Genomic DNA, 12906 nt, shown 5'->3' with positions numbered 1-12906 from the left:
ACCTCACTATCCTCACATTGCTGTAATCAATGGGGCAAATGAGGGCTTAATGAGGTTTGTATGGGGAACAATGCAGGCAGCCCTGCTGATGTTTATGGAGTTCACTAGGGCAGCAAAATTGCCCATTGGAAAAATCTTTGAGTGGGTCATCAGGCTTGCTTTCACTTGGCAGAGAGCCAGCGAGCATCTCCCAGGAGCAGACAAGCTGTGAGCGGCCTTAAATGTCAAGGTGCATATGTACCTACTTGACAGGCCACAAAGGGAGACCTTCATGTCAGGTGGGTGAAACGGCAAATACAGTGAGTCATGGAAAAAGACCCTAGAGCAGTACCTGGGCTACCTGCGTAAGTGGAGCAAGATGAACTGATCACAGCTGGAGACGATGAGGTAGCAGCCAAGGCCTAACACATGAGAGGAGGCGGGAGGAGCTCAGCTCCAATGGAGAGTGGAAAACCACTGAATCATAGAGTGGTTTGGGTTGGAAAGGACCTTAAAGATCATCTAGTTCCAACTCCCCCTGCCATGGGCAGGGACACCTCCCACTAGACCAGGCTGCTCAAAGCCCCATCCAGCCTGGCCTTGAACATTTCCAGGGACAGGGCATCTACAGCTTCTCTGGGCAACTTGTTCCAGTGCCTCATCACCCTCATAGTGAAAAATTTTTTCCTAATATCTAATCTAAATCTACCTTCTTTCAATTTAAAACCATTAGCCCTCGTCCTATCGCTACACTCCCTGATAAATAGTCCCTCCCCATCTTTCCTATAGGCCCCCTTTAAGTTCTGGAAGGCTTCCAGGCTGAACAACCCCAATTCTCTCAGCCTGTCTTCATAAGAGAGGTGCTTCTGCCCTCTGATCATCCTCATGGCCCTCCTCTAGACCCACTCCAACAGGTCCATGTCCTTCTTATGTTGGGGGTTGCAGAGCTGGATGCAGTACTCCAGGTGGGGTCTCACCAGAGCAGAGCAGAGGGGCAGAATCACCTCCCTCGACCTGCTGGCCATGCTTCTGATGCAGCCCAGGATTCGGTTGACTTTCTGGGCTGCAAGCGCACATTGCCGGCTCGTGTTGAGCTTCTCGCCTACCAGTCCTTCTCCTCAGGGCTGCTCTCAATCCATTCTCCGCCCAGCCTGTGTTTGTGCTCGGGATTGCCCCGGTGTGTTATTTGTATAAAGGGCAGTGAGTACAAAGGGGATGTGGCAGCCGAGCCAGAGGCTGCCCCGGAGCAGGCGGTGAGCAGGGCGCTCCCCCCCCCGCCCCGGGGGAGGGCGGCCCGCAAGCCCCGGGCACGGCCGGGCCAGGCGCCGGCTCTCGGCGGCCTCCCCCGCGGGGGCCGGGCGGGGGCGGCCCGCCCCGGGGCCGGCTCAGCGCAGCCGCCGGCTCCGCCCCGCGGGGCCCGGAGCAGAGCCAGGGACACATCGACGGAGGAGGGAGCGGTCCGCGAAGCCGAGCCCGACCAGCAGGTAGGCGCGGTGGGGCCGGGGAGCGGGGCGGCCCGGCCCGGGGGTAGAGGGCGAGGGCCGGGGCTCCCTTTGCCAGGCCCGGCGGCGCCGCTCCCCTCGGGTGGGGGTCCCGGCGGGGCGGGGGACCGGGACCGGTCCCGGCGGGGATCTCAGCGGCGGGGGCTTTCCGCGGCGCGCTGGCGGCCGAGAGCGGCAGCGCAGCCCTTTTCGGGGGGCGGCGGGCGGACGGACGGACATCCCCCCCCCACCCCCGGCTCTCGGGGGAGCCCCCGGGCGGGTGGTCAGTGCGAGGGCCGCGGGGAGCTCCTCCGGGGGCGAGTCCCGGTTGCTCGCAGCTCACACGCCGGCCCCTGTGTGCGCCCCTTCACGCTGAAACGGGTGTGTGTATGTGCGAGTTTTGGTCCTCTCGTGTGTCCTGAAACAAGTGGCCATCAGGTGCGGGGCACCCGCTGCCGGGCGGGAGCAGCCCCGCAGGCCGGGCGCGGTTGCGGTTGCTGCAGAGCGGTTTCGGTGAGGCTGAACGTGCCTCCGCTGCGATCCGGGCAGTGCCGCCGTCTGCAGCGGGACTCTGCCGGGATTGACTTGTCGGACGTGGATTAGATGCCTCTGTAGCAATCCTGCCCCTGTTACAGCTACAGAAATCGGGTACTGGCCCAGCCTGATGTGTCCCTTCACCCCCCGCTCCCCCCCTTTTTAAGATCCCAGTGAAGAGTTTAGAGTCGTCCTTGCATTTCAACAGCTAGGTAGATGTTGGCTGTGAATTGTCTTGCAGTGTGGCTGTTAACAAATCTGTTGATATGGGGATGAGGGCTGGTTACAACCCAGGCACGCTGTTTCTGCCCCAGAGCATAAAAGCTCTGCTGTGTGTACTTTAACATAAAATGGAGCACTCAAAAAAAAAAAAAAAAAAAAAAAAAAAAAAAAGGCGGGGGGGGAGAACCTCCAACCATCCTGGAATCTAAATGCTGGCTGCAATAAATTGTAAAACTAGCTCAGGATGAACTGTTCCTATGTCTTGGACCAGCTCTAGCATTTCCATCTTGCGCATGAGATGAGAGCTTGAAACTTTACTAGCTGTGCAAGGGAGGGACAGAGTGTCCTACTGCAGTGCTCTAGGAGGTGACGGCTGGCGAGAAGAGCAGCTCTTGGATCTCCAAGATCTGCTTTGTGCTGCTGCTGGCGGTAGAGGTTTGCAGGGACATAACCTATCCCAGCACTAGTGAGGCCTCTTGATGTGTAGCTTCCGAAAACACCTGTGTGCTTCTCTGCAAGTGAGGGTGTACAGCTGGAGAGTGCTGTCTCGAAATCTGCCATCAGTGATAATCCTGTCCATGGGAGACTTCTTTTTAGTTTTTGCTTGGTTGTTTGTTTTTTTTTTAACTTTCTCAGGCACTTTGGGCTTGAGAAAAAAATCCTCTTCAAAGCCCGAGGGGTGAGCCTGCTGCTGTGAAGCTTGCTTGTTGCATGAGTACCATCGAGCAGAAGTGTGTGGCTAGGATCTTTTTGGTGGACCACAGCGTCCAAGTGCAGAAACATGGCCCTGAAAATCTAGGGGGAGGTGTCTAGTGAGAGGAGCAATCTCGGTAGTGTGCTGCTGTAGGCTGGTGTCAAGATAAGTGTGTGACAAACAAGTTGTTAAAATGACAAATTACTCATATCTTACACAATACTTGACGAGCACTAAGTGGGAAGAAAGTGTTAGTGGGGGAGAAGGGCACTGGTGGTGTGTGGTCAGTGACCTGTTTAGCAGTGGCACTGCATGGGTGGTGGCAGTCCTTCCAGTGTCCCATTGCAGGACCTCTTTGTGGTTGCTACAGTGGGGTGGTTTTTAACATTCACGCTTCTTTCCGGTCCTTTGGCTGGAGCAACAACTCCCACACCTACAGCTGTGCTTCTTTAAAAAAAATCAAATATATATCCATGGGCACTTCCTCATGTTGGGCTGCCACATAGATGAAATGGACCTTTGCCAACTGCTCTGCAAGCCAATGTGTGGATTTGGAGTGGCTCAGGAGAGTGAGTAGCCTATCCTCACTCCTAACGTCCTTTTGTTTAACATCTCTTTCCTAGAAGGATCTTGCTTCCAAAATAGCTTGTCTCAATGGAGCCTCTCTGGACCTGAACCCTTCTTGGCCTGGGGTTCTCTGTCCTTGCCGAGGGCTCTGGGGACAGCCGGGATGACATCCTTGTCCCTGTGCTGCAGGGCAGAGGTGGCTGGGTGAAGTCTTGCAGCATTCGCTTAGCTTCTTACCTGCATACGACAGAAATAGAGCAAGACGCAAGCTCAGTGCCTGGAGAAAGATTTCCCTGCGGGCAATCTCTGTCCTGCTGCATGGAAGCTCCTCCCTTAAGAGGATTTAGTGGCTTTAATAACGTGGCTCATCTGGACTCTCTTCATTCCTGTTATTGTCTCTATTTTAGTTCTCGGGGGACAGGCAGGTGTAGTGTGACCTACAACCCTAAGCTGGTGCAGGAGATGCTCTAATGAGGCCTTTCCACAGCCCCATGGAGGTTTCCTGCCCCAAGCCGCTCTCTGCTTCAGACTCCATGTCTGGAGGGGTTTTTATGAAATTCTTCATCTGACTGTAGCTGAGAAAAGGTTTTTATTCCTCTCCTGTATCTCTGGGTCCTTATGTCACAGCTGTAAGGCAGCAGGGGACCATCCAGAACTGCAGGCATTCATCCAGTGGATGTTTAAATCAGAGAGGTGCAGGTGGGGCTTTTGCAGACCTCTGGTAGCTACACACCCCAAGATGCTTTACAACTCAAACCATGGCCGTGGTTCTTGGTGCCCGCTGGCACTGTTACAGCGGGAAACACGCAGCAGAGGCAAAAGGTGCTGCCACAAGGACCTTGGGCACCAATGCCACAAGATCTGTTATGGGAAAGCCAGGGTGATGCTGGGAGGTGGACTGTGCCCCATGCTATCTGAAGTAGTAATTATTGCTCCACTTTAATGGTGCCTGTGGCATGGCAGTCACTTTCTTCCTGGTCTTGTTTCTGTTTGATGGTGTGCAGGAGGTGCCGGTGTGGGTCTAGCAGGGCTCAGGGTATGGCTGAGTGGCTTGGAAGGCCGGAGGAGGTAGCGATGCTTCCAGTGGGTCTGTACAACAAGGGATGATTGGAGCCTCAGTTCTTGCACTTCTTCCTCACTTTCCTCTTTGGAAAAACTTGTGTGCATCAAAATCAGCTTCTTACTGCCACAGGCCCTCACCGTAGAGTGCCTTAGCTTCACCTCCATAAAATAAGAGCATCCCCTTCTTCTCCTTCCCTACCTTCGTTTGTCTCCGAACACGGATCGTGATATCCTGGGATCTGGAATGCTTACGTACAGCAAAGGGTCAGTTGGCCCCAGTAGCCATGGCCCTCCACAGTTGTCAGCTTTGATGCGCTAAGAAATAAACCGTGCTCTTGCACTAACACTTCTGTTGGAAGAATGTGGGATTGGAGCTTTCCGTGGGCAAATGATTAACGACACGTGCATGAAGGGATGGCTGCATGAGCCACCTTCCCTTTAGGAGCTGTGCAATGAGCTGCAACCGTTACCTAACCATCTCCCTCTTGTCTTGGCTTGTTTGTATTCTTGAAGAGGGAATGAAATGGAAGAAAGGCTAAAAATTACAGACTCTTTCTTGGCATGGTAAAAGGAATAATACGGGAGGCACGGCCAGTGCCAGCAGTTCCTTGATGGCTGGTTGGCTGTGGCAGAGCCTGTTTGCTGAAAGCTCTCTGGGCTTTCGGGGCTCAGAAACACTGAAGCAGTTAATGGCTGACTTGAACCTAGTCAGGGCGATAAATGAAGCACAAGGAACTGCCTGCTGGAGATTGCTTAAATCATTGCTTGCGTGCGTTGACAGATTTGGAGCGAGCTCATTTTCTGGAAGAAAGATGAGGCGTTACTGTGGGCAGCTCTGTGAAAGGGACTGCCTGGTAGATGACAGCAGAAAAAGGGAATAAAACAGTAGCCTGTTGGGATGGGGACAGGGATTGGAGACTGCTGGCTGAAAAGCTGGGTGCTTCAGGGCTCATCCAAAGTAAATACAGGGGAGAAAGGGAAGGACCCTGCCTTCAGCTTAGTCTTTCTCTGTGGGAAGAGGCACATGCATGGGCTGTCTGGATGACTGCTCTACTTCTTCTGTCTCCTTGGTGAAGCTTCAGAACTGGGACACCACCATTTAAAAGCAAGACAAATCAAAGTGCGGTGCGTGTACTTAATTTCTGAAACTTGCTGCTGAGGTAGGTGGCCTGTTTGTCCTTAAGGAGCTCAGGAGCTGGGAAGGGCCAGATCTCCTCTGCCACCCGGAGCCTTGCACACAGGCAAAGGACTGGTTGCATCTGTTAAGGATGCTGCTGGTTCACTTTCTTTGCTGCACAGCCTTGAGCAAACAGGTGCACCACAAAAGCGCTTTACCCTTTACTGCAAGACTGCTGCTGGGCTGTAAGCAGATCGCTGATCTCTTCCGATATGATGGTAATCCCATGTCCATGTGCACTGGAGAACTGCTGAGCTGGGACGAGCTATATACGTTAAGATATGCAGCAGCCCGGAGATTTGAGGTTATATAATGGAGAGTTCCCCTTGTAGGCAAAAATAGTTCTGCTTCAGTCAGAGGGAGGTCTCTCGTACGCAAGCATAGGGAGGGAAGAACTGCAGCCGTGCACCTTGAGCCGAGCTGACCCTCCCATGGCTGCAGTTGGGGACTGCCTTTGGTCCCTTCTGCTGCTGCCCCCCATCAGTGGCCATAGAGGCAGTTTGGGAAAGGGGAGGGAGAGGAGCTAGCTTACAGGCATTTGTGTAGCGGCGCTTGAACTCGCTGTAAAGTAGTTTTACCTGTTGGGAACAAAGGCGGCTGTTTCCCAACGTTGCCCTGGAGAAGGGGTTATGGTCACTGGATGTGGCTGTGTCCTCTTCCAGCACCTTCCTTTGGCCACTGCCTCTGTGATCTGTGAGGTTTCTGTGCCCTCACCAGGATGGGGCCAGGGGGCCACACGGGAGCTCGATGCCTTCAGCTTCTGCCTCTACAGGAGAGGCTTCAGGCAGCAAATTGTCTGTCTAGTTTTAAAAGCAATCCCCTCCAGGACTCTGGTTTTGCTTGGGCTGATGTACCAGACTGGCTCAGGTTCCAGTGAGTTGCCTTTAGGTGTCTTCTGCATTGGAGGACTGTGGGATCTCAACCCAATCTGTATTGATTGGGAGGTGTGGAGTGGCACATGAGGCAGGTGTGGAAGTGACATCTTAGCACGTGGCTAGGACTGCAAGGTCTGCTGCCATCATCCCGTAATATAAGAATATGTAAATCCTAAATGCCCAGAGCCAGCACGTCTCCTGTGATAGATGATTGGTTGGGAATCAATTGTGAAGTCTGAATTAACTAGAGGAGCTCTATTATTGCACAAAATGGCTCAGTGCTCTAGTTAGACCTTCCCAGGGAAGTTTCTGTACCTTTCCTGGCATTTCAGTTACTAGCTGCTCTAGCCTTAGAGGCAAAAATACCTGTGTTGAGAATGTCTTATTCCCTTCCTACCTATTTTTTTTTTCCTGATTTCTTGTGGGTCCTGCAAATGGCTTATTTAACACTACTTGGACAAACTGAAGAGAGATTCCGTATTCAGTGGTGTCACTATTGAGTGTTTCTTTGGACTTTGGTCCCCAGAGCTAATATGCCTGCTTATGAAGGGCACCGTGCAGACTACTCTGCTCCTCTCCTTTCTGCTTGTAATCAAATAATTTGTAGAGTACCCTTTGCATAAAAGGTTGCCATTCTGGCTGGTGTGCTGGCAGGACAGAATCTGCCATCGTAATTGTGCGTTGGTTGTGGGGCTTGTTTCATGCTGGTGGTGTGGCACAATCCAAGTGTCCTCTTGACTGCTGTGGAGTCAGTCATGTGTCTGACTTGTGTGTTATTGTGGATGACACACGTGTGGGTTGCCCCTTGATAGGATGAGGGGCAATGGTTTTAAACTAGAGCAGGGTAGGTTTAGATTAGACATTAGGAAGAAATTCTTTACAATGAGAGTGGTGAGACACTGGAACAGGCTGCCCAGAGAGGTGGTGGAGGCCCCATCCCTGGAGACGTTCAAGGCCAGGCTTGATGAGGCTCTGAGCAACCTGATCTAGTTGAAGATGTCCCTGCTGACTGCAGGGGGGTTGGACTAGATGACCTTTAAAGGTCCCTTCCAACCTAATACATTCTAAGATTCTATGAAGCTGCTGGTGATGAGTCAGTCTTGAGTAGATTCCCTGGAACGCCCTCAACTTCCCAGTGTGTTTTACTGAGTAAACTCAGTCTCTTGTCCTCTTGCTCCCTGTCTTCTGTGTCTTGTGATCATGGAGGCTCCCATACAGAAGTGGGGATGCAGAATGCTGTGCTGGACTTGGAGTGAGGAGACAGCTGACCTGCAGATTAGTAAGACTCTTTCTCCCCTGCTGTTGCCTTGAATTTTGCTCTGACCAAGCAAAGATGGGAACTATTTTGCAGCATCTGTGCTGGATGCTTAAAGAAGGTGGAACTTAAAAGGCAGGCAGCAGTTCTAATTATGCTTATCTCTGAAGTCTCTTTGAGGGGGGGGGAACCAAGAAAAACCCCAACCAGGCAAAACCCAGCTGCCTGGATGTACTTTCCCAACAGTCTAAGAAGCTGCTGAGCTCTTCTTTGCATTCAGGTCCCTTTCTAATGCAGGTTTGCAGAGACACTGCACATGGAATAACTAAAGAGCCCTCTGAGTTGTGCAGTAAATCTGCCTATTACCAAAGGATGCGCTTTTAATTAGAGAAGACTTGTGCTCAGCAGCGGCTGAGCATGACAGTGCTAGACCACAGCTGTGTGGAGAAGCCCTGGTGGGTCATGTGAAACAAGGTAAAGGCACAGCCCTTCTCTTTCTGCTCCCAAGGGGTCTGCTGCACCTCCCTGGGGACACTGCACAGGAGTGGGGGGGAGGCTGTGGGTATACAATGGAGGTCCCCAGAGGCTGGTGGTGAGGGGGAGCGGAACCCTGTGGGTGCTCTCCCTGCACGGGGCTTAGCAGGTCCCTCACACCAGATCCTCCAAGGGTTGATAACACCTTGTCTGAGTGCAGCTGAAATGGGGGTGGTTGTGCTGGCTTCCGAAGGGTGGGTGGTGATGCCCACGGCCGCTGGCACCTCTCCTGCATGACGTGAGGGGACCCGACAGGTCAGAGTTTCCTCTCGCTCCTGCTCCCTGGGGGAGGTGGTGCGACTCACAGCTTCCTGGGATGAAACCGAGCTGACCAAAATGCTATTGCTGAAACTGTGTGGGAATTTCTTAATGTTAAAAGCAGCATCAAACTGGCAGCTACCTCGGCAGAAGAGGCTATTTCAAGAGAGGGCTATTTCAAGGAACAGCAAGCTGCTTTAATGACCAAGTCAAAGACCTCAAAGGCTCCTTTGATTTGATGCTGTAGTCCTGCTGGTGGTCTCAGAGCCTGGGTGTTTCCGCATTCATTTCCAATCCATCATGTTGCAGCTTCGGAGGCTGTTGTGGTGGTGGTTTAAGCTTGATCCTGTAGTAAAAGAGTAAGCTCCTGCTTTACGTAGCTTCAGGCAGATGGGAAACCTCTTCCTAGCTCAGCTGTCAGCTACAAGTAAGACCTACCAGTGTGTATACAAGTAGACGGCCATGCACCCGGTGTTGTCCCGTGGGAACCTAAACAGTTGCTCCTTGTTTGCCCAGAAGGGAGACAGCCTTTGCCACTGGGTGTTTGCTGTCAAACAGCCTGCACAGCAGTGTGTGAGCAGAGCTGGGTCAGCGGCCGCGCTACTGCGGTACTGTCTGATGGCTGCTCCTCTGCACAGAGTCTCAGAGGAGGAGCGGGCCGTGGGGCTTTGCTGGGCTGGCTTTCAAGCTGCTGCACTAGCCAGGTGTGGGTACGTGTCCTGGGAGCAGAGGGAGCCATGTGTCGCAGCCCTTGCCTGCCTAGGTAGCATGCGTGAAACCCCCTGTTGTAACTGGATGTCATTAATATATTATAAATATATATATAAAAATATATTTGGTTTGTCATTAATATATTTGATTAAAAATTGTAGAACTGATGTGGGTAAAGAGCACAATGTGGTGGGATAGAGGCAAGTAAAAAAAAAAAAAGTGTCTGCAGCCCTATTAAAAACTAATCTTAGCCTTAATCATGATTTACTGATTAAAGAAGAAACAGTTCCGCTTCTCTGCCCCTGCCACTCTTCCCCCGCTGCCGCCCCCACCGAATTGGGAGCATTTATCTCTGCATTGAGGCTTATCTGATATTTGTAAATCAGTTATTCTGGATAAAAGTTCCTTCTTTTTAAAATAAATACCTCTGAACTGTTCATTTTTCCATCTCATTCTTCTAGCATTGCTCCATCAAATAGTCTCCTGAAATATCTGTGCTCTAAATTTAAAAAAGGAGACCCTTTCAAGAAAGTAACAAAGCCCACCCAGCCTCCCTTGGTTTTGGTTCAGCCGAACCCATTTTCCAGACCGCTGTGTGTAGATCTGCAGGCTCCAAGGAGGCCCCTCCTTTTCCCAAAACAGACCCAGCTTTTCAAAGTTTTGCTGTCTATTTTAACTGCCAAATTCCTAGGGAACTTATCCCATATGTCTGTTCCACTTGGCTTGAAGCAGCCCTGTCCGCAACCTACCCATGTGGTGCATGGAAGGCTGGATTGATTGTTTTCAGTTTTTTGGATGGTGTTTGGTGGAGAGGTGATCTAAACTGCAGGTGGCAGGTCTATAATTGAGTAATGTTCTCACATTGCTCCAATTAAGTTACTCCAGTTAAATTCACTGGGATTACCTGCCTGGTAATGCAGCAGTCAGCAGGGCAGCAAAACACCTGCATGTATCGCAGTCTGCCTTGGCCTCCAGGACCTCCCTTCCTAGAAGGGAAACCAAAAAGCTTTTGAGCATCTCTTCCAGCTGGCTAAGTGTTTCCTAGAGGCCCCCTTTGTCTTCCAGCTTTGTCTGCTGAGATTTCTTATTGTGGCATTTCACTTCCTAAAATGCTTCAGCTGGGAACGAAGCAGCTTCACTGCAGCTTCTGCAACAGCCTGTGCTGTGTTGCTTTTCCTCCTCACAGTGCTGCCCTTTGCCGTACAATGCAGCCTTCTTTTTCCACTTCCTTCTCCTGTAGGAAGGGCTTGGAGTGAGGAGACTGCACTGCAAAGGTGGAATGGAAAAAGTGATAGACAATGCTATGTTGTATATCTCAGAGACTGTACAGCAGCCCCTGCTGGGACTGACTCTTTGGCAATAAAGCATGAAATTGCTTCTGAGCTGCATCCCCAGAGTGATCAGACCAGCAAGGGGTTTGGCTGCTGTGGACAGGTGCTGCTGGTTACAAATGTGAAACCATTTGTGTTATTCACATTGATATTGGAGGGGGAAAATGCGGTTGCAGGTGGATATTTTTGAGTAGAAACAAATGACGTAAAACATCTGTGCCTTGAAGTCTTGTACATTAGGGCTTTTCTTGCCCCCTTGCCCTCTCTGAATCATCATTTTGGAAAGAGGCAGCTTGAGACAGAGTCCCTTCCTCTGAAGCTTTTTATAGTTCTGGCTTTCTCTTTTCATTCATGCCCGCTGGTAGTGTCAAGTGGATCTGTGGCGTGAAACTCAAGATGTTATGAAATGTTTGTGCTCAGACTGTCTGTGACAGCGCTCATCTCGCCAGCAGGCAGGCCAGGCTCTGGTGGGGCACAGGGTCTCGTGTGACCCTGGGGGAAGAGAAGGCTCCAAGGAGACCTTATAGCAGCCTTCCGGTACCTAAAGGGGACCTACAGGAAGGATGGGGAGGGACTCTTTATCAGAGAGTGTTATGATAGGACATGGGGTATAACGGCCTCAAACTGAAGGAGCGTAGATTTAGATTGGATATCAGGAAGAAATTCTTTACTGTGAGGGCGGTGAGGCACTGGAACAGGTTGCCCAGGGAGGTTGTGGATGCCCCATCCCTGGAGGTGTTCAAGGCCAGGCTGGATGAGGCTTTGAGCAGCCTGGTCTAGTGGGAGGTGTCCCTGCCCATGGCAGGGGGGTTGGAATTAGAGGATCTTTAAGGTCCCTTCCAACCTGAACCATTCTGTGATGGGAAATCAAGCTGTTCCTAAGGCAGATGGCCGCAGGTGCAGAGGCTGGGTCTGGGCAGCGACCTTTGGTGACTGTGGCACTGCTGTTGTGTGAATGGCTCCGTACCATTGAGTCCACTGAGTTTGGAGACCCCTGACTTAGCTGTCCCTGTATATTTGTAGCAAATGGGTTTGCTGAGCTGCTTCTCTTGTCCTCCTTTATGTGCGTGTCTGGGAGAGGCCGTGAGATACTTTTTGTGAGAATCTTGTGGGAGTCCTGTTCTTCTGACTCAGGGCACTAGCAGCCCTGCAACAGGGTCCTTCAGGTTGTAGAGTGGAGGGGCCATGGTTATAGTAGGGCAGACCTGGTTGAAGAGGAATGATTATTACAGCTAATGATCTGTGGCCTTCTGCTCTAGAATCACATATCGTAGTGCCAGCCAGCACACTAACAGGGGAACAGGAGTGGTTCAGTAGCCACAGGCATACAGGCAGCTGGTGAATTGTGAGGGTGCCGCAATTAGCAAATGGTGTATTTGGCAAAAACAAGATTACTGAGATCACAAATAATAAAGGGACTGCTTTTGTGAATAGGCCAAAAGATGCATCCCTTTGTGTGCTGAGGCACTTTTCTGTGCGGGTAGGACTTCTGTGACTTTCTGGTCACGGTGGTGTCCAGCTCTGCTTGATCTATGGGGCTAAAGGGTTAAAACTGCCACTTCTTGAATACCTTGCTGTCAGCGAAGGAGTGATACAAAGCATGTGATATGATTAAAGTAGACTAATAGCCTGTCTCTTCTGTGGTTTGAGAAAGCTGACTTAATTCTAAAGCTTCATAATCATTCGGAATAACAAGCCAGAGGTCTCTTCTCTGTTTGCCTTGTGGTGGATTTATTTTGGATGTTTTTCTTCCTTTCTGCCACTTGAGATCATGTGGATGGACCCCAGGGGCAGAGGTCTCGGGGAGAATCCTGGTGCCAGAAGACACTTCCATTCTCCAGTGGGCTGGTTGCCCAGCCACGTGGGACTTCAGTGCTCTGGTGAGCACTTGGCTAGCTTGGCAGGATGTCTGAGCTCCTCCAGAGGCTTAGCCTGAGAAGCACGAGGGAGTGTGTGTCCTCGTACGCTCTTCTGGGTAGGCTATCTCTAGCTCTTGGCTTCTAGCAGCGTCTGGCTTCAGCTATGGAGTGAACTACTGGGGAGCCTGCTATTGCTGGGAATGGCCGTGGATAAGCCGAGTTGGGCTCAGCTTCTTTCCCATGCTGGGAACCAGTGCCCAGGCTCTGCTAAGCCCCATCCGTCTGCCTGTGGAGAAGCAGTGTGCGGTCCCAAGGCTCCACGGGCAGAGGGGAAGTGAAGAGAGAGGGTGTTTGTTTAATTGCTGCT

The 12906-nt window shown here is 51.6% G+C and overlaps 1 protein-coding gene across 1 annotated transcript in view; it reads left to right on the top strand.

Moving 5' to 3' along the window:
* The first annotated feature begins 1358 nt into the window (after positions 1 to 1358).
* The window catches only part of CD82 (CD82 molecule), a 43033-nt gene continuing 31485 nt past the window's right edge, over positions 1359 to 12906 (top strand). The window contains exon 1 of the mRNA XM_054199407.1: positions 1359 to 1463. The gene's annotated coding sequence lies outside the window, so the exon portion shown is untranslated. The remainder of the gene's footprint in view (positions 1464 to 12906) is intronic.

The sequence above is a fragment of the Rissa tridactyla genome, chromosome 4, assembly GCF_028500815.1.
Source record: "Rissa tridactyla isolate bRisTri1 chromosome 4, bRisTri1.patW.cur.20221130, whole genome shotgun sequence".
Classification (NCBI taxonomy): Eukaryota; Metazoa; Chordata; class Aves; order Charadriiformes; family Laridae; genus Rissa; species Rissa tridactyla.
This window is presented reverse-complemented; position numbering and strand designations above follow the sequence as displayed.